This window comes from Bufo gargarizans, chromosome 3, assembly GCF_014858855.1.
Source record: "Bufo gargarizans isolate SCDJY-AF-19 chromosome 3, ASM1485885v1, whole genome shotgun sequence".
In the NCBI taxonomy this organism is placed as follows: domain Eukaryota; kingdom Metazoa; phylum Chordata; class Amphibia; order Anura; family Bufonidae; genus Bufo; species Bufo gargarizans.
In genome coordinates, this window is record NC_058082.1 from 283,932,642 (window position 1) to 283,952,875 (window position 20,234).

A 20,234-nucleotide genomic window follows, 5' to 3' on the forward strand; every position below is an offset into this window, starting at 1 on the left:
TAAGGTTCAGAACGTTAATGCCTCGCTTCAGGCTTTGATGGCACAGCGTGCAAACCACTCGGGTCTTGTCGTCAGCACATTGTTTGAAGAAGTGCCATGCCAGGGAACTCCTTGAAGCTGCCTTTGGGGTGCTCGGTCCCAGATGGCGGCGGTCAGTAGCAGGCGGAGTCTCTTGGTGGCGGGTGTTCTGCTTTTGCCCACTGCTCCCTCTGTTGGCTCGGTCTCACCACTGCCTCTTCCTCCGAACTGTGAAAGTCAGTGGCATGACCTTCATTCCATGTGGGGTCTAGGACCTCATCGTCCCCTGCATCGTCTTCCACCCAGTCTTGATCCCTGACCTCCTGTTCAGTCTGCACACTGCAGAAAGACGCAGCAGTTGGCACCTGTGTTTCGTCATCATCAGAGACATGCTGAGGTGGTATTCCCATGTCCTCATCATCAGGAAACATAAGTGGTTGTGCGTCAGTGCATTCTATGTCTTCCACCGCTGGGGAAGGGCTGGGTGGATGCCCTTGGGAAACCCTGCCAGCGGAGTCTTCAAACAGCATAAGAGACTGCTGCATAACTTGAGGCTCAGACAGTTTCCCTGGTATGCATGGGGGTGATGTGACAGACTGATGGGCTTGGTTTTCAGGCGCCATCTGTGCACTTTCTGCAGAAGACTGGGTGGGAGATAATGTGAACGTGCTGGATCCACTGTCGGCCACCCAATTGACTAATGCCTGTACCTGCTCAGGCCTTACCATCCTTAGAACGGCATTGGGCCCCACCAAATATCGCTGTAAATTATGGCGGCTACTGGGACCTGAGGTAGTTGGTACACTAGGACATGTGGCTGTGGCAGAACGGCCACGTCCTCTCCCAGCACCAGAGGGTCCACTAACACCACCACGACCATGTCCGCGTCCGCGTCCCTTACTAGATATTTTCCTCATTGTTACCGTTCACCACAATAAGAAAAATATTATTTGGCCCAATGTATTGAATTCAAATTCAGGCCTTTTTTTACAGACACCTAACACTATCTGGCTATCTATTTAGGTACCGTATTACACTAATACAGGCACAGCAGTAACGACAGATTTAGCTGGATATAAATTTGAGGCCTAGTATTTAGGCGCTGGGTGACAGGTATAGGTTTACTGACAGAATTAGACTTGGAAATGCACAGTAGCGTGTGTGTGAAGTTATTCAGAATGACCGTATGTGCACCTTGAATCTTATATACCAGTGATGGCGAACCTATGGCACGGGTGCCAGAGGCGGCACTCAGACCCCTCTCTGTGGGCACTTGCACCCTGGAAAAGTCTATGGTGTACCAATATGCCTTAGGCCTCCTGCACACGAACCCGTGGCCGTGCTGCGGGCCGCAATGCAAGAACACCGACCATGGGGCAGCCGCAGTGGATCACGGACCCATTCACTTTAATGGGTCCACGATCTGCAAAAAGATAGGACATGTTCTATCTTTTTTTGGAACGGAAGCTCTCTGTAGGTTTCCGTTCTGTGCTTCCGTTCCGCACCATTCCGCATCTCCGGATTTGCGGACCCATTAAAGTGAAAGCGTCCGCATCCGTGATGCGGAATGCACGTGGAACGGTGGCCATGTATTGCGGATCCGCAAATGCGGTCCTCAATATGGCAACGGGACACCTACAGTCATGTGCAGGAGGCCTTAGACTTTTCCTGCCATTCATCAGCGCAGGCGCACTATGAACACCACAGGCAGCATATTGTGATAAATATGTGGGTTTTGGGGTGCAGTTTGGGCACTCGGTCTCTAAAAGGTTTGCCATCACTGTTATATACCCTTTTAGGGATAGATTTAAAGTAGCTCTGATACAGCAGAAACCACTAAATTAGGAAATTGCTAAATTGGGAATTGTATTTCAACCTAGAACAAAAACTGTGCTTTGACAGACACTAAATAACTTGACCAGCCACAGCAGTAACGACAGATTTAGCTGAATATAAATTTGAGGCCTAGTATTTAGGCGCTGGGTGACAGGTATAGGTTTACTGACAGAATTAGACTTGGAAATGCACAGTAGCGTGTGTGTGAAGTTATTCAGAATGACCCTATGTGCACCTTGAATCTTATATACCCTTTTAGGGATAGATTTAAAGTAGCTCTGATACAGCAGAAACCACTAAATTAGGAAATTGCTAAATTGGGAATTGTATTTCAACCCAGAACAAAAACTGTGCTTTGACGGACACTAAATAACTTGCCCAGCCACAGCAATAACCACAGATTTAGCTGACTATAAATTTGAGGCCTATTATTTAGGCGCTGGGTGACAGGTATACGTTTACTGACAGAATTAGACTGGGATATGGCCAAAAAATAACCACACTATTGATGGTTAAATGCACTTGGTGTGACAGCTTAACCAACCACACTATTGAGGGTTAAATGCACTTGGTGACAGCTTGCCCCTGATGTAGTATATGGCCAAAAAATAACCAGACTATTGATGGTTAAATGCACTTGGTGTGACAGCTTGACCCTGATGTAGGATTTAGCCAAAAAACAACCACACCATTGAGGGTTAAATGCACTTGGTGACAGCTTGCCCCTGATGTATTATATGGCCAAAAAATAACCAGACTATTGATGGTTAAATGCACTTGGTGTGACAGCTTGACCCTGATGTAGGATTTAGCCAAAAAACAACCACACCATTGAGGGTTAAATGCACTTGGTGACAGCTTGCCCCTGATGTAGTATATGGCCTAAAAATAACCACACTATTGCAGGTTAAATGCACTTGGTGTGACAGCTTGACCCTGATGTAGGATTTAGCCAAAAAACAACCACACCATTGAGGGTTAAATGCACTTGGTGACAGCTTGCCCCTGATGTAGTATATGGCCTAAAAATAACCACACTATTGCAGGTTAAATGCACTTGGTGTGACAGCTTGACCCTGATGTAGGATTTAGCCAAAAAACAACCACACTATTGAGGGTTAAATGCACTTGGTGACAGCTTGCCCCTGATGTAGTATATGACCAAAAAATAACCAGACTATTGATGGTTAAATGCACTTGGTGTGACAGCTTGACCCTGATGTAGGATTTAGCCAAAAAACAACCACACCATTGAGGGTTAAATGCACTTGGTGGCAGCTTGTGCTGGCGCACCACAAGACACAAAATGGCCGCCGATCACCCCAGAAAAAAGTGACTGAAAAACGCTCTGGGCAGCCTAAAAACAGTGAGCAATTCAATAGCAGCAGTTCAATGATCCACAGCTGCAGATCGATCTCTGAATGAAGTCTTTTGGAGGAGTTAATCACTGCCTAATCTCGCCCTAACGTCGCAGCTGCAACCTCTCCCTATACTGATCAGAGCAGAGTGACGGGCGGCGCTATGTGACTCCAGCTTAAATAGATGCTGGGTCATATGCTGCACTGGCCAATCACAGCCATGCCAATAGTATGACGCTTGTTGATTGGCTGCTTTGCAGCCTTTCAAAAAGCGCCAAGAAAGCGGCGAACACCGAACCCGAACCCGGACTTTTATGAAAATGTCCGGGTTCGGGTCCGTGTCACGGACACCCCAAAATTCGGTACGAACCCGAACTATACAGTTCGGGTTCGCTCATCCCTAGTCATGAGATGTAAGTCCATAGAAGCAATTTTTTGGGCATCAGCTTCATATTGTTTCTTAAGGTCAACAGTGGTGGGAGTGGATAGAAACTGGGGATCACTCACCAAACCCTGTAGGATTTTTTCCTCATCCTCTTTGGTGTATGTGAACATGTCGGGGGGGGGGGGGTCCATGATGTAATCAAGTAGTGGAGCAAAGATGGCAGTGCAAAGCTGTACAGGTCCAATAATATAACACAAAGAAAGGACAGCAGCACTTGTAGATGAAGTCGGGTGCAAAATCCTCTGACCTTAGGCTGTTCGGTCAAAATGGTTGTAGATTTTTCAAAGAGGCAGCACTCCAGGATAAAAGTGAAAAGCGACCCGCTTTATTTCCCCTGTGCAACGTTTCAACTGCTCATTGCAGTCTTTCTCAAGCATAACAATTGGTGTCACAGCATCTACATTTATACCCACAATGCTTAGTGAGTCAATTAACAAAGTGATTAACAATGACATGATCAATAATGTGTAAAAAACATGAATTACATTAAAATTTTCATAGTTGTATGTGAATTCATTACATATATCATATGGCAAAGCCACGATTTTACATACATAGTGAGACTTCATAGATAATTTTCAAAGATCGCAAACAAACATTGCCTAATTCATAAAGTGCCTCGTGCTTTAGTTACAGTGATCACCTGAATGTGCTAATTAGGCGATCAATAGGCCGCGTGATTTAAAAACTTACAGCGTGGAGCAACATGATGGCAGCCGTCCCGGCATCCCTGGACCTTCACTGCGCATGCTCAGTATCCTAGCAACTGGTGTCCACAATCACAGACCACGCTCAATAATGACGTTGGTCGTGATGCACGCACCAGCCGCCAGGCCCCGCCCCTGAAGCATGACGATACAGGAGGTGACGCCTCCATGCCCGGCCTCCAGGTCACATGACAAGTCATGCGAACCATAGCCTGGCAACAAGGAAGCGTTCACCCTCGGCGCACCGCAATCTCCAGGGTTGGTCAGAGCACAGCAGTGAGGCCTGTATAGGGGTAGAAAGGACCACATAGAGAATGATCGGGATGTCAATTACTACTAGCTAGATTGTTGCAGATGATTATTGTAAATAGATCAGGATGTCAAACCGTAAATATCGGAGGATTGTAGTCCTTGATAGGGACATTACATGTATTCAATGGAGAAAAAGGGGTGCGGTATATATGGATGCGTTACGTAAGTGATCATCCCTACACACCTATAGGACTACAGGGCACAGAGTGTTGTCCACACCCCGCATCCTCATAGCCTACATCCACCCCCTATACATCTCCTATGGTCATAGCTTCCTCCATTCACGACATCCATTTTCTCTTTAAAAATAAAACCATAGTTCCAACCCCATTCTCCTATTATGGGACTAAACCACCATAGACGATCGCCATCATTCTCTTCCACCGTGATAGTACACTTGAAAAATAGAAGAATCCCTTTCAGATTCAGAAAGTTCTGAAAGTAAAAAAATAGGAAAGAATAAATAATTAAGATAATAGACACCAAAGGTGATCACATAACCAAATTGGTTATGTGATAGGTAATTGGTTGACAACAGCCTAACCATAAAGCCGGCTGACAAGGGCGGTGTGGTTGTTGCCATGGACACGTCTTGGTACATGGGTGAAATAAGGAGACAGCTAAATGATCAGAATGTATATAGGGAATTGCCAGGTGACCCAAAATTTGAGTATATTAAAAAGATCAAAAATGTATTAGATGTGGCACGTGATCACGATAGCATTGATGAGGGTGTGTACTCTTTTTTGCTAATCGAGAATCCTCGCACGCCAATGATTTACGTATTGCCAAAAATACATAAGTCCCTGACAAACCCCCCCGGACAACCCATTGTGTTGGGTATTGATTCAATTTGCTCACACATTTCCATTTTCCTGGATCGCATACTCCGCACTTATGCAATCAGTACAAAATCATATATCAGGGACACAGAGGATTTTCTGGAAAAGATCTCCACCGTGAAATTGCCTGATGGATGTCTGGTGGCATCTTTCGACACGAACGGGGAGTTAATGCGGTCAGGAGATGTCTGGAACGTAGTGACTATTCTGGAGGATGCTGTGATTTTATTATTCAACTGTTGAACCTGGTCCTGAGACATAATTATTTTATGTTTGGGGAGCAGTTTTTTTCGGCAACTACGTGGGACCGCAATGGGGTCCAATGTGGCCCCCACGTGTGCAAATGTGTTTATGGCGTCACTTGAGGAGGACCTTGTCTATGTATCCCACCACTTCAACAAGGTATTGGGGTGGTGGCTGTACATAGACAACGTCTTCCTCATTTGGCAAGGTGACATAAAATCTTTGGAACAATTTCACTGCTATTTGAATGATATGGACAGTGAGATTGTATTTACATTAACACACTCCAGCAAACAGGTCCAGTTCCTTGACACAATGGTGTCCATAGTTGGTGATATATTGTCTACGGACATCTTCACCAAGTCAACTGATTGCAATACGTTATTGCGATATGAAAGCTGTCACCCCAGACCCTGTATCGAATCCTTACCACGCAGTCAATTACTGCGTGTGAAGAGAATTGTACAGGATCCAGAGAACTTACCTGTCACATATGGACAAATGGTCAACAAATTTAGACAGAGAGGGTACCCACAAAGAAATCTAGTAAAACATCTGAGGAGAATACAGCCCCCGCAGGGGGAAGAGGAAAAGAAATCTAAACCAAAACAGATCCCATTTGTAACAACATACACAGAGCAGAGTAAGGATATAGCTAGTATATTGAGGAAACACTGGCCTATCCTAAAGAGTAATTTCCCTAAGATGGAATCACTGGCTAGGCCTCCACTCCTATCATATAGACGGCCGACCAACCTATGTGACAGGCTGGTGAGGGCTAATGTCCCTATTAAAAAGAAGGTGTAAACATTCCTTGGTACAAGAAGGATGGGATGTTTCCCTGCCTCACATGCGTGAATTGCACGTATATGATTAAGGGTAATGTATTCACACACCCAGGTACTGGAGTACAATATGATATTCGTCACTATCTGACGTGTGATAGCACGTATGTCATATATGTGTTAAAATGCCCATGTGGGGGAGACCACATGTGAAATGAAAACACGTCTGAATAACCACCGGTTTTCGATAAGATGCAAAAGATTAGACCTACCGATCCCAAAACATTTTGTGGAATATGGCCATACTGAAAAAGATCTAAAATGTATGATTATAGATCAGGTCCAAAGAGGTAGACGAGGTAGACGAGGTGGGGACCGTACAGTGACCCTTAAACAACGGGAACTGCGATGGATACATCGCCTACAGTCACTCAAACCACAGGGCCTGAATGTGGATTTTAAATGGAACATCATGTAGTTTGTTGGGGTTCTCCTTGCCCCCCTGAAGGCTTGTTTTCCTCTTATACCAATTTGGTTATGTGATCACCTTTGGTGTCTATTATATTAATTATTTATTCTTTTCTATTTTTTTTTTACTTTCAGAACTTTCTGGATCTGAAAGGGATTCTTCTATTTTTCAAGTGCACTATCACGGTGGAAGAGAATGATGGCGATCGTCTATGGTGGTTTAGTCCCATAATAGGAGAATGGGGTTGGAACTATGGTTTTATTTTTAAAGAGAAAATGGATAAGTCGTGAATGGAGGAAGCTATGACCATAGGAGATGTATAGGGGGTGGATGTAGGCTATGAGGATGCGGGGTGTGGACAACACTCTGTGCCCTGTAGTCTTATAGGTGTGTAGGGATGATCACTTACGTGACGCATCCATATATACTGCACCCCTTTTTCTCCATTGAATACATGTAATGTTCCTATCAAGGACTACAATCCTCTGATATTTACGGTTTGACATCCTGATCTATTTACAATAATCATCTGCAACAATCTAGCTAGTAGTAATTGACAACCCGATCATTCCCTATGTGGTCCTTTCTACCCCTATACAGGCCTCACTGCTGTGCTCTGAAAAACCCTGGAGATTACGGTGCGCCGAGGGTGAACGCTTCCTTGTTGCCAGGCTACGGTTCACATGACTTGTCATGTGACCTGGAGGCCGGGCATGGAGGCGTCACCTCCCGTATCGTCATGCTTCGGGGGCGGGGCCTGGCGGCTGGTGCATGCATCACGACCGACGGCGGTCTGTGATTGTGGACACCAGTTGCTAGGATACTGAGCATGCGCAGTGGAGGTCCGGGGACGCCGGGACGGCTGTCATCATGTTGCTCCACACTGTAAGTTTTTAAATCATGCGGCCTATTGATCGCCTAATTAGCACATTCAGGTGATCACTGTAACTAAAGCACGAGGCACTTTATGAATTAGGCAATGTTTGTTTGCGATCTTTGAAAATTATCTATGAAGTCTCACTATGTATGTAAAATCGTGGCTTTGCCATATGATATATGTAATGAATTCACATACAACTATGAAAAATTCATGTTTTTTACACATTATTGATCATGTCATTGTTAATCACTTTGTTAATTGACTCACTAAGCATTGTGGGTATAAATGTAGATGCTGTGACACCAATTGTTATGCTTGAGAAAGACTGCAATGAGCAGTTGAAACGTTGCACAGGGGAAATAAAGCAGGTCGCTTTTCACTTTTATCCTGGAGTGCTGCAACCATTTTGACCGAACAGCCTAAGGTCAGAGGATTTTGCACCCGACTTCATCTACAAGTGCTGCTGTCCTTTCTTTGTGTTATAAATATAAAAATGTATATTTATATATTTATATTTATTTATATATATATAGATATATATATATAGATATATATATCTATGTGTCAGTTTAGAATTTTACACAAATACACCATCCAAGTACGTGCATTTTGTAACCACTCGGCACCGATCAATGGTGTCCATTACTGATCACGTCTGCTCAGTTTGCGCTGCAAGTTTTATTTTTTGTGCAGAAGCCTTTTTTTTTTCTTCTTAATTTCATTTCAAATTTATTACAAGCCCCTTCACGTTTGAAAACACCCCTCACACTAAATAAAGGTTTCCACATTTCACACGTCACACCCCAATTAAATAAAAATGTCCAATTCATCCCAACAAGTATACTCAGCTGAAGAGGCATACGCCATCCTTGCCTCCGATACGGAGTCTGCCAGTGAGGGAGAAGAGGATGCCACTTTCCTCTTCTCCTTTACCCCGCTCATCATCATCCGCTGATGAGGGACCCTCTAGAAGGCGCCCCAGGGTAGCAGTGTAGGCAGCCCCCCAGAGTGAAGCTGAAGGACCCCACCCCCTGACAATTATTAGCCCCAAATTCCTGAGTTTGTGATTCAACTAAGGAATTCAGATAGATTGTGCAGGCTTCACAGAAACTGATTTTTTTTTAAATCTTCTCTGAAGATTTTGCTAATGTAATGGTGGCCCAAACCAATTTATACGCCCCAAAATTCATTGCGCAGAACCCTACATCAGCATACGATAGACCCCTAGGTTGGACCCCAGTAAGTGCAGCAGAGATGATGAAGTTTTGGGGACTCATGCTGCATATGGGCATTGTAAAGAAGCCAAACATTGGAGTTCGGACATTTTCTACCAGGCTCCAACTTACAGTAAGACCATGACCCGGAAGCGATTTAAGTCAATTAGGAAATTCCTATACTATAACGACAATTCACAGTTCCCACCCCAAAACGACCCAACATTTGACGGTCTGTTCAAAGTTAGGCCTGTCATTGACCACTTTAACACTAAGTTTGCTGAGGTGTACAACCCAGATAAAAATATCTGTGTAGATGAGTCTCTATTAGTGTTGATCGAGGACCAAAGTGCTTGGGTGCTCAAGTAGAACACTTTGGGATGCTCGGGTGCTCTATAGAGCACAATGGAAGTCAACGGGAGAACCCGAGCATTAAACCAGGCACCCCCTGCTCTGAAGAGGGGAGGGTGTCTGGTTCACAGGAAAAGGTCAGAAATTGATGAAAACATCACTGAAATGGTTCGGGAAAAGCATGGGGAGGATGTCTGGATGCATCTTGGACTCCCAGGTCACTGCTGGGAACAATGTTTTCCGAGTCGTACGCCACTTTTACAGACTGACAATAATACTCACAAAACCGAAGATAAAACCGATTTTAGAGGAAAAATTGTTAGGAAACATTCTTTCCTGTATATTTACTTGTATATAAAGTGCAAGTGCTGCCAAAAATTACAAGGAAGAAGCACTCCGATACAACCTGTATATCACATAAAGGAGTGTTAAACAAAACATGCAATGCAACAGCTCACTGCAAACCAAATAAAGTACAAAATTGCATCATAATATCAAATGCTGAACTAATAAGTTAGAGATACTTGGCAAATCGTTTTGTACAAAATTATCTCTAACTTATTATCTCTAAAAGTATCTCTAACTTATTAGTTCAGCATTTGATATTATGCTGCAATTTTGTACTTTATTTGGTTTGCAGTGGGCTGTTGCATTGCTTGTTTTGTTTAACAGTCTTGTTCTCAGCCATAGCAACGTGCCCCTGCGCTTTGGGATGTGCTGACTGACCCCCTTTTTCTCTGCAGTTTGTGCTGGAGGTGTGGCTGCCTCCTCAGTCGTGCACTCCTGACCAGCTCGTCTGTCCCACAGGTTGATTTTAATTAGTGTTAGTATATAGCCTGGCCCACTCCCCCTCACTCACTGAAGCCATATGGCACCAGGAGAGAGATAGTGTGTGGGCTCTCATTGCAGTCCTTAGTGACCATGTGGCGCCAGGGGTGGTGTGGAGTGGGCCCGGCGTGCATGCTGGTAACTGCTTTCCCTGGATATAATGGAGGCCATTTTGGCACCGAAAATGACAGAAATTCAGGCGGATTCAGCATGTAAGTGGAACCTGCACTTTCTGAATTATATGATAGCCGCTATGGCACATTACAGGTATATTTAGTGTTAGGAACCCGTCTAACTAGAGATTGCCTTGACGTTCGGCAGACGGGCTCAAATAATTTTGTACAAAACGATTTGCCAAGTATCTCTAACTTATTAGTTCAGCATTTGATATTATGCTGCAATTTTGTACTTTATTTGGTTTGCAGTGAGCTGTTGCATTGCTTGTTTTGTTTAACAGTCTTGTTCTCAGCCATAGCAACGTGCCCCTGCGCTTTGGGATGTGCTGACTGACCCCCTTTTTCTCTGCAGTTTGTGCTGGAGGTGTGGCTGCCTCCTCAGTCGTGCACTCCTGACCAGCTCGTCTGTCCCACAGGTTGATTTTAATTAGTGTTAGTATATAGCCTGGCCCACTCCCCCTCACTCACTGAAGCCATATGGCACCAGGAGAGAGATAGTGTGTGGGCTCTCATTGCAGTCCTTAGTGACCATGTGGTGCCAGGGGTGGTGTGGAGTGGGCCCGGCGTGCATGCTGGTAACTGCTTTCCCTGGATATAATGGAGGCCATTTTGGCACCGAAAATGACAGAAATTCAGGCGGATTCAGCATGTAAGTGGAACCTGCACTTTCTGAATTATATGATAGCCGCTATGGCACATTACAGGTATATTTAGTGTTAGGAACCCGTCTAACTAGAGATTGCCTTGACGTTCGGCAGACGGGCTCAAATAATTTTGTACAAAACGATTTGCCAAGTATCTCTAACTTATTAGTTCAGCATTTGATATTATGCTGCAATTTTGTACTTTATTTGGTTTGCAGTGAGCTGTTGCATTGCTTGTTTTGTTTAACAGTCTTGTTCTCAGCCATAGCAACGTGCCCCTGCGCTTTGGGATGTGCTGACTGACCCCCTTTTTCTCATCACATAAAGGAGGGCTCATTCACATTGTGGTACAATTGTTCAGGTAGTGGGACTCCTACACTGATAGGGCCTATGCACTAAATGAAAGGGCTGCCAAAAATTACAAGGAACCGGCACTCCAATACACCCTTTATTACACATAAAAGGAGGGCATCATACACAGCCTTGAAAAATTATGATTGATGGCCTGCTGCTGACCCTCAAAAACATTAGGAGCAAGGGCCTGCTGTGACCCTCTAAAACATTAGGAGCCCTGCTGATCTGACCATCTAAAACATTAGGGGTGAGGGTCTGCTGATGAGCTGACCCTCTAAAACATTAGGAGCGAGGGCAGTCTAATAAGCATGTTGATATGATGGAGGAGGAGGACGAGAAAAGGAAGATTGAACCATATACCCTTCTTTGTGGTGGAAGAGGTGCATGGGAATACAGTGTATTCGATTCACTAGAAAAGCCACATTTAAAGTGCTTTTATGTTCAGCCGCTTTCCTCTGGTGGAGTAGAGAAGTCAGGGGCAATCCAGGTCTTGTCAGCATTTTCAGTTGACGGGGGCATGCGCTTATCAGTTATTATACCCCTAGCAGCACTAAATATCCGTTCTGACAAAACACTGGCGGCAGGGCAGACCAGAACCTCCAAGGCGTAGAGCGCCAGTTCCTGCCACGTGTCCAGCTTGAACACCCAGTAGTTGTAAGGCACAGAGGGATCACTGAGGACGCTGACACGGTCTGCTACGTACTCCTTCACCATCTTCCAAAACTTTTCTCTCCTTGTGACACTAGGCCATGCATCAGGGTGAGGGTGCTGGTGGGGTGTCAGGAAACTGTCCCAGTCCTTGGAGAGTGTTGCCCTGCCTCTGTTGGAACTGCTGTGTGTTCCCCTCGTCTCCCCTCCTCGGTTGCCCAAGGAACCAAGTACTCTGCCGCCAGCGTTGTCAGATGGAAATTTTTGGAGCAATTTCTCCACAAGGACCTTCTGGTATTGCACCATTTTGCTAGTCCTCTCCACCACAGAAATGAGAGATGAGAAGTTCTCTTTGTAGCGGGAGTCAAGAAGGGTGAACGACCAGTAATCGTGTTGGCCAAAATGCGTATAACGAGAGGGTCACGGGAAAGGCAGCATAACATAAAGTCAGCCATGTGTGCCAGAGTCCCAACATACAAGACTTCGCTGTCCTCATCAGGAGGATGACTTTCAATCTCCTTATCCTTTTCCTCCTCTTCGGCCCATCCACGCTGAACAGATAGAATAAACCTGCTGTGGGTACTACCCCCTGTAGCGGAGGCAACCGTCTCCTGCTCCTCATCATCATATAAATTCGCGCTGAGAAGACAAACTGAGGGTGGTCTGGCTATCACCCTGTGTACTGTCTTCCCCCATTTCCACCTCTTCCACATGCAAAGCATCCGCTTTCATTGTGAGCACCGAGCGTTTCAGTAGACACAGAAGTGGGATGGTTAAGCTGATAATAGCGGCATCTCTGCTCACCATCTGCGTTGATTCCTCAAAGTTGCGTAAAACCTCACAGAGGTCAGACATCCATGCCCAATCGTCGCTTGTGAAGAGCGGAAGCTGACTGGAACGATGACGACCATGTTGCAGCTGGTATTCCACTACTGCCTTCTGCTGCTCACAAAGCCTGGCCAACATGTGGAACGTGGAGTTCCAGTGCGTGCTCACGTCGCACAACAGTTGGTGAGCTGGCAATTGCAAGCACTGCTGCAGCATTGCTAGACCGGCGGCAGCTGTAGATGACTTTCAGAAATGGGCACACACACGGTGCACCTTCACCAGTAGCTCAGGTAAATTGGGGTAGGTTTTGAGAAACTGCTGAACCACTAAGTTGAACACGTGGGCTAGGCATGGTATGTGTGTGAGCTTGCCGCGCTCCAAAGCCGCCACCAAGTTACGGCCATTATCAGACACAACCATGCCTGGTTGTAGGTTGAGTGGTGAGAGCCACAGCTCAGTCTGGTCCCCGTTAACTTATTGGCAACTGTGTCTCCTCATCATCATCATCATCATCCACCTTGTGAAACACTAATTGCTGTTCCCCACGTCATCTTCTTTTGACTGTGGATGCTCAAGAGTTTGGGAATCAGTGCACAAGATCTCCTCATGTCCCTGTTAAAGCGGGCTTGGCTAGAGGCCTAAATCAAGGAATGGCGATGAAAAGAGCTCCTCGGAATATCCGAGTGTGGGATCACTTGTTTGCAAAGACTCTTGTTGGTGGGAGGAAGGAGGATCAGGGTGAGGATTCTGTTGACCAGACTCTTGGCTACTGAGACTAGACTTTGTGGAAGACAGGGTATTGCTTAACCGACTGGAAGCATTATCTGCTGCAATCCAACCGACCACCTGGTCACATTGGTGTGACTTCAAGAGTGGTGTCCTGCGGCACCCTGCAAACTGTGACATGAAGCTAGGTATAGTGGATGAGTGCGTTTCTTATGCTCTGGCAGCAGGCACAGTTTCACCATGCCCAGGGCCACGGCCTCTGCGTGCACCATCATCAGCACGGCCACTTCCCCGTCCCTTACTGCTTGCCTTGAGCATATTAAATGGTATATATGTTTGCAAGTATATGTAGTGCAGGTATTGTTGCTGTCACCAGCGGCAAAAAAAATTACACAATGTCACAGATATTTAGGATGTGCAAACGTTATACAGGAGATGTAGCGCAGGTAATGTCGCTATCAGCAGCGGCCAAACAATTGCGCTGAATGTCACAGATATTTAGGATGCGCAAATGTAACACAACAGATGTAGCAGAGGTTGTGTCACTGTCAGCAGCGGCCAAACAGTTGCGCTGAATGTCACAGATATTTAGGATGCGCAAATGTAACACAACAGATGTAGCAGAGGTTGTGTCACTGTCAGCAGCGGCCAAACAGTTGCACACAATTTAGCGCAGGTTGCACTAATAATATATATTGCAGCCAGATAAAATAATAGTCCTTAAAAAGACTTTTGGGTCTCTAACAACTTTCAACACTAAACCCTGCCTAAAAAAAAAAACCAATTCCTGTCCCTACACTACCTGTCCCTTCTGCTGCAGCTCGCCCTGACTAAGACGGAGCCGAACCACCTCATTGGGTGTTATATAGCACCCGATGACGCGTTCCAGCTAGCCAATCACTGTAATGCCAGTAACGAACATGGCTACGACATTACAGTGAGTGCCAGTACTTCCCCGCACGTTTATTGGCTGCGTAGCAGCCAACAAACGTGCAGGGAGGAGACTCGAGCATCGCGCTCAAGCACACGCGGTGTTCAGCCAAACATCGCGATGCTAGTCAAAATGGTGTTGGGCTGAGCATGCTCGCCCAACACTAGTCCCCATTACTCTTCAAAGGGAGGATTCGATTCCACCAGTACCTGTCTAGCAAACGGGCAAGGTAATGCATAAAGATTTACAAACTTTATGAGTGTAGCTCTAGGTACACCCACAAGTTCCGCATTTACGAAGGGAAAGATTCCAGGATAGAACCCCCTAGGAGTTAGTGGGAAGATTGTATAGGACTTATTGCACCCACTGCTGGATAAGGGTTACCACCTCTATGTGGATAACTATTATACCAGCATACCCCAATTCATGTCCCTAACTGCAAGAGGTACTGTGGCTTGTGGCACAGTGTGCAAAAATCAGAGAGGCCTCCCTAGATCCTTGGTAGGACAACCACTGAGAATAGGTGAAAGTAGGGCTCTCCTCCGTGAGAACATGTTGGTGGTTAAGTACAAGGACAAGAAGAACGTCTTTGTACTGACCACCATTCACACTAATGCCAGCTCCCCTGCTCTTGTACAAGGTATCACTACCACTGTCCCCAAACCAGTTTGTATCCTGGACTGCAACAGGCATATGGGAGGGGTGGATCAACTTCAGAAGCCCTACAGTGCCACACGAAAAACAAAAGTGTGGTACAAAAAGCTGGCCGTACGCATTGTACAGATGGCAATGTCCAATGCATACGTGCTATTTCAGTCTGCAGGCTACACAGGAACTTTCCTTCAGTTCCAAGAGGTGGTTATCAAGGCCCTAATTTTTCAAACCCAGGCTGTTGGACATGATGATGGTGGCAATGGCATGGGGCTGTTGGTGTTTTGTAATTTGTATACATACAGAAAAAGAAATATATATTGCGATATATGATTTGATTAAACTACCACTCATCTCCACTAGGCTTTCCCTAATCTTGCTGTCACACTGGATCCTTACCGGAGGTCTTCACCTTAGGATTCATTTAGCTTTAACTTAACTTCCTGCCTCCTACCTTGTTACTTTTATGGGTCAGGGCACCAGTAGGAGGCAAGTGTCGGACTGGCCACTGCCCGCCACGCACAGAGGCAAGTGTCTGGAGGCAGGTGGCAGCTGGTCACGCATGGTTTACTTACCAATCTTGGAGTATATGCTGCCAAAGCAAGCACCAATAATGTCATGCAGCTTCTGCCAACACTTGCATACGGAGCGTTGGTAAGAAGAGAAAAGGCCCCATTCCAGCTGCTGACTTTCAGAAGCAGTGAGGCGCAATCCTGCTGAACTCAATTAAGGAACAGCGGATCTAAGCTCCATGAACCTATAGCCCAGAGATGGCCAACCTGCAGTTCCCAGCTTGCAAAGACTGTCTACAGCTATCAGCAGGGCATGGTGGAAATTGTAGTTTTTCAACAGCTGGAGAGCCGCAGGTTGGCCATCCCTGCCATAGCAATCCATAGTGAGGTAACCACCAGCTGCATTACCCACTTCATCAGGGTTAGGAGCAAGCCAGGGGACCTCCACATAAGAGATACTGGCACAGCCACTTATAGGGTAGGAAAGATAAGGATGAACCCAGGCCATCAGAGAACCCACCTATAGGCTCAGACTTTGCTAGGTGGGTACCGGGCTTCTAAGGGACTCTACCCTGAGGGGTTTTAAGAAGGCTATTCGAGACCTGGAAGGAGAGGCCGGACACCGCCCGATACTAGTCCCAGCCTTAGGCCCTAAAAGGCCTTGTAGAATCTCTTCAACCCTAGAGCAGGGAACCTCTCTGCATCTATCCCCTGTAGGGACAGGAAGAACACTGGTGGGAGGGACCCTTTAACCTCAGTTTCCTGTCCCAAGAAGGTCAAAGGGGAACAACCTCTTGTTGTGCTGTCATGAGGGATGAACTGGAAAGATTATTGCTGCAGAGGGTGCAACTAAAAATATTGTAAAGCAAGAATGGCTTTGTGGGAAAAGGAGTGTCTTAAATTCACCTGAGTATGCCAAAGATGTGCAGGCAGTTTACACCAGAGAATGAGAGCCAATGGCCTCAGTCCCCACCATTCAGACTCATAAGTCACATTCAACTAGATATTTTAATGCTACTGACCTATACAAAGGATAGGTCATCAATATCTGATTCAGTGGGGTCTGACACCCAGGACCCCTGCCAATCAGCTGTTTGAGAAGGCACCGGCAACTCTTATGAGCTTCACAGCCTTCTCAGTGCCTACCAAGCACAGCCATATACATTGTATAGCAGCTGTGCTTGGTATTGCATCTCAGCCCCACTCACTTCAATGGGTCAAAGTGTGATACCAAGCACAGCAGCTATACAATGTTCAGCAGGGGCCCCTGGTATTGGGCCCCCACAAAAAAAAGAAAAAAAAAATATTTATTTATAAATACCATTTTTACCAAAAAGTTTGAAAAATTAGCAAGTTTCAATTTCTCTACTTCTATAATACATAGTAATAACTCCAAAAAATAGTTATTACTTTATATGCCCCATATGTCTACTTCATGTTTGGATCATTTTGGGAATGATCTTTTATTTTTTGGGGATGTTACAAAGGCTTAGAAGTAAATCTTGAAATTTCTCAGAAATTTTCTAAAACCAAACTTTTTATGGACCAGTTCAGGTCTGAAGTCACTTTGTGAAGCTTACATGATAGAAACCACCCAAAAAAAAAAAAAGACCCCATTCTAGAAACTGCATCCTTTAAAAAGGTATTCAAAACTGATTTTATAAACGTTGTTCACGCTTTAGGTGTTCCACAAGAATTAATGGAAAATGGAGATACTATTTCAAAATTTAACTTTTTGGGCAATTTTCCATTTTAATATATATTTTTTTCCAGTTACAAAGCAAGGGTTAACAGCCAAACAAAACTCATTTATGGCCCCGATTCTGTAGTTTACAGAAACACCCCATATGTGGTTGTAAACTGCTGTACTGGCACACGGCAGGGCGGAGAAGGAAAGGAATGCCATATGGTTTTTGGAAGGCATATTTTGCTGGACTGTTAGGGTACATAGGATTTTTGGTTGCTCTATATTACACTTTGTGAGGCAAGGTAACAAGAAATAGCTTTTTTCGCACCTTTTTTTTGTTATTTACAACAAACATCTGACAGGTTAGATCATGTGTGTTTTTTTTTTAATAGAGCAGGTTGTCACAGACACGGCGATACCTAATATGTATACATTTTTTTTTTTTATTTATGCAAGTTTTACACAATGATTTCATTTAAAAAAAATAAATAAATATCATGGGTTTTAGTGTCTCCATAGTCTGAGAGCCATAGTTTTTTCAGTTTTTGGGCGATTATCTAAGGTAGGGTCTCATTTTATTGCAGGGGCGCGATGACTGTTTGATTGGCACTATTTTGGCGTGCATATGACTATCGCTTGCTATTACACTTTTTGTGATGCAAGATGACAAAAAAATTGCTTTTTTTTTACAGTTTTAATTTTTTATGTCAGTCTTTTGCCTAATTTTTTATTTTTTTTTTACTTGAAACTCAATAAAAAAAGTTTGTCTTTTGTTTTTTTGTCCCACTATGGGACAGGGTCAGAACCTTGTTTCAATACAGCACAATACATCTGTATTGTGCTGTAATGAACTGTTAGTGTCTTACACTGTAAGACGCTAACAGGTGCCTAGGAGACCCAGCCTGGGGGCTGGGCCTCTTAGGCTTCTGTAGATAAAAGGCCCCAAGCCTTGGAATGGCTTGGGCTGCCATGGCAACAATCGAGTCCCCACCAAAGCAAGGACCCAATGCATCAGGTGAGGGAGCACAAACCTCCCATATGCCGCGGTTAGCGCCGACTACGGCATATGAGGGGTTAATCCACCGGCATTGGCGTTATCGCTGTTGCTTGTGGATGCAGCAGGGACACGGCTGTCAGTAACCGCCGGATCTCTGCCTGCAGGACAAGAGTGCTCACCCTCGAGCGCCAAGTGCCAGTGTTTGAGGACGAGCATTCTCATCCTGGGTCGTTAAGCAAAAGACAAAAACACAATGAAAACTTTTTTTTTTTTTAAATCAAGTGGCTGAATAGTAGCAGCAGGCATAAACATCAGGAACAGGAACTTTACCAGTTCAGCTGCTGCCTTCTCCTTTGTGTGCTGATCTTCTGCTAAAGATGGGCAGTGGGAGGATCCAGGAAGGGGCATTTAATGTAAAACATGATTTCCCTAGTAGAATCCCAAAGTAATGTTTAAAGGGAACCTGTCATGTGGATATTTGATTATATTCTAACTAATTATATACAATCATTAACTACTAAAAAGTACCTTAGATGTATTCACTTACTGGTGTGACAGATTGTTACCTAATATACACACAAAGATGCCGCATGCTAATGAGCTGTTTCGAGTCCAGCGTGATGTCATTGAGTCCAGTGTATATTTAATTCAGAGCTATAGCCACTCCCCTGCCCACCTGCTGCTGATTCATATGGAAACAAACTGTCACTCAGCAGCAGGTGGGCAGGGAGAGTCAGGAGCTCATGAATATTCATGACTCATTATCAGCTGGAGCTTTTCAATACAAGATGTTGGCAGATTGACTGGGTCAATTAAAGAAAGTGACCCAGCATTTTGCTAAAAGAATCAGTCACTAATTTATGTTGCCCTTAGTTAGGACACCATAAAACTGGTGACAGGTTCCCTTTAAAGTTTAAGCTAATAATCTGAGTTTCCAAGATTTTATAGCCTTAGCTGAATGATAGCAGTTTTTCAAATGGTTTACAGCTTCAGTCTTGAACTATTGACTATCCATTCCCTTCACTTATACAAGTGTCTCTAGTCCTGCAAAAAACATTTACTTAATCAGTTATCAGTGAGGCTAGGTTAACCATGGGCGTTGCGTTCCCTGTAACAGCGGAACACAACACAATGGAAAGTATAAGTATTGCCGCTCCTTAACTGTTTGTTGCGTGCCATATAGTGAAGCATATGAAAAGCATGCTTCTTCACGGTAAATTAACGTGTTCGTTTTGCGGTAACGTGACGCACTGCATGCATTGGCCTTTATTCTTACAGTAGAGAAGTAACTAACTTTTTGTTAATTGGGACATTTTAAAACTTGTTTTGTTCCAATTTAAATTTAGGAGTCAGAGTCTGTTCATCCAGGTACCCAAAATTGCCTCAGATTCCTCCTCCATAGCCCTGGGTAAAAGGAGCGGTAGGTGGAGGAGCTATAGCAGGTAACATTTTGGCTACTGGAGCTTGTACCTCATCTCTAATTACAGTTCTTAGTTCAGACAAACGAGGGCTGTTCTTTAATCAGCTTCTCAATACAGGCTTTACACAGAGCTTACGTCAAGAGTCCTGTATGGCACGGTTTTTCTGATGTCAGGCAATACCATGTGCACTTCCAAAGAGGCGTCTTACATGACCTAGGGAAGGAGCATCAGGATTGTGATCCACATGGATAGAAGTTCCTATAGAAAGGCAGTTACACAGCGCAATTCACAAGTGCCCAGAAGCTGTAGTGCACACATTTTTTGCAATTTGCAATAAAAAAATTGCTGTGTGTAAACCAAGATTTAAAAAG

The 20,234-nt window shown here is 44.8% G+C and overlaps 1 protein-coding gene across 1 annotated transcript in view; it reads left to right on the forward strand.

The window, feature by feature from the left end:
- STYXL1 (serine/threonine/tyrosine interacting like 1) overlaps positions 1 to 20,234 on the forward strand; it is a 101,190-nt gene that overhangs the window by 44,613 nt on the left and 36,343 nt on the right. The gene's annotated exons all lie outside the window — the stretch shown is intronic.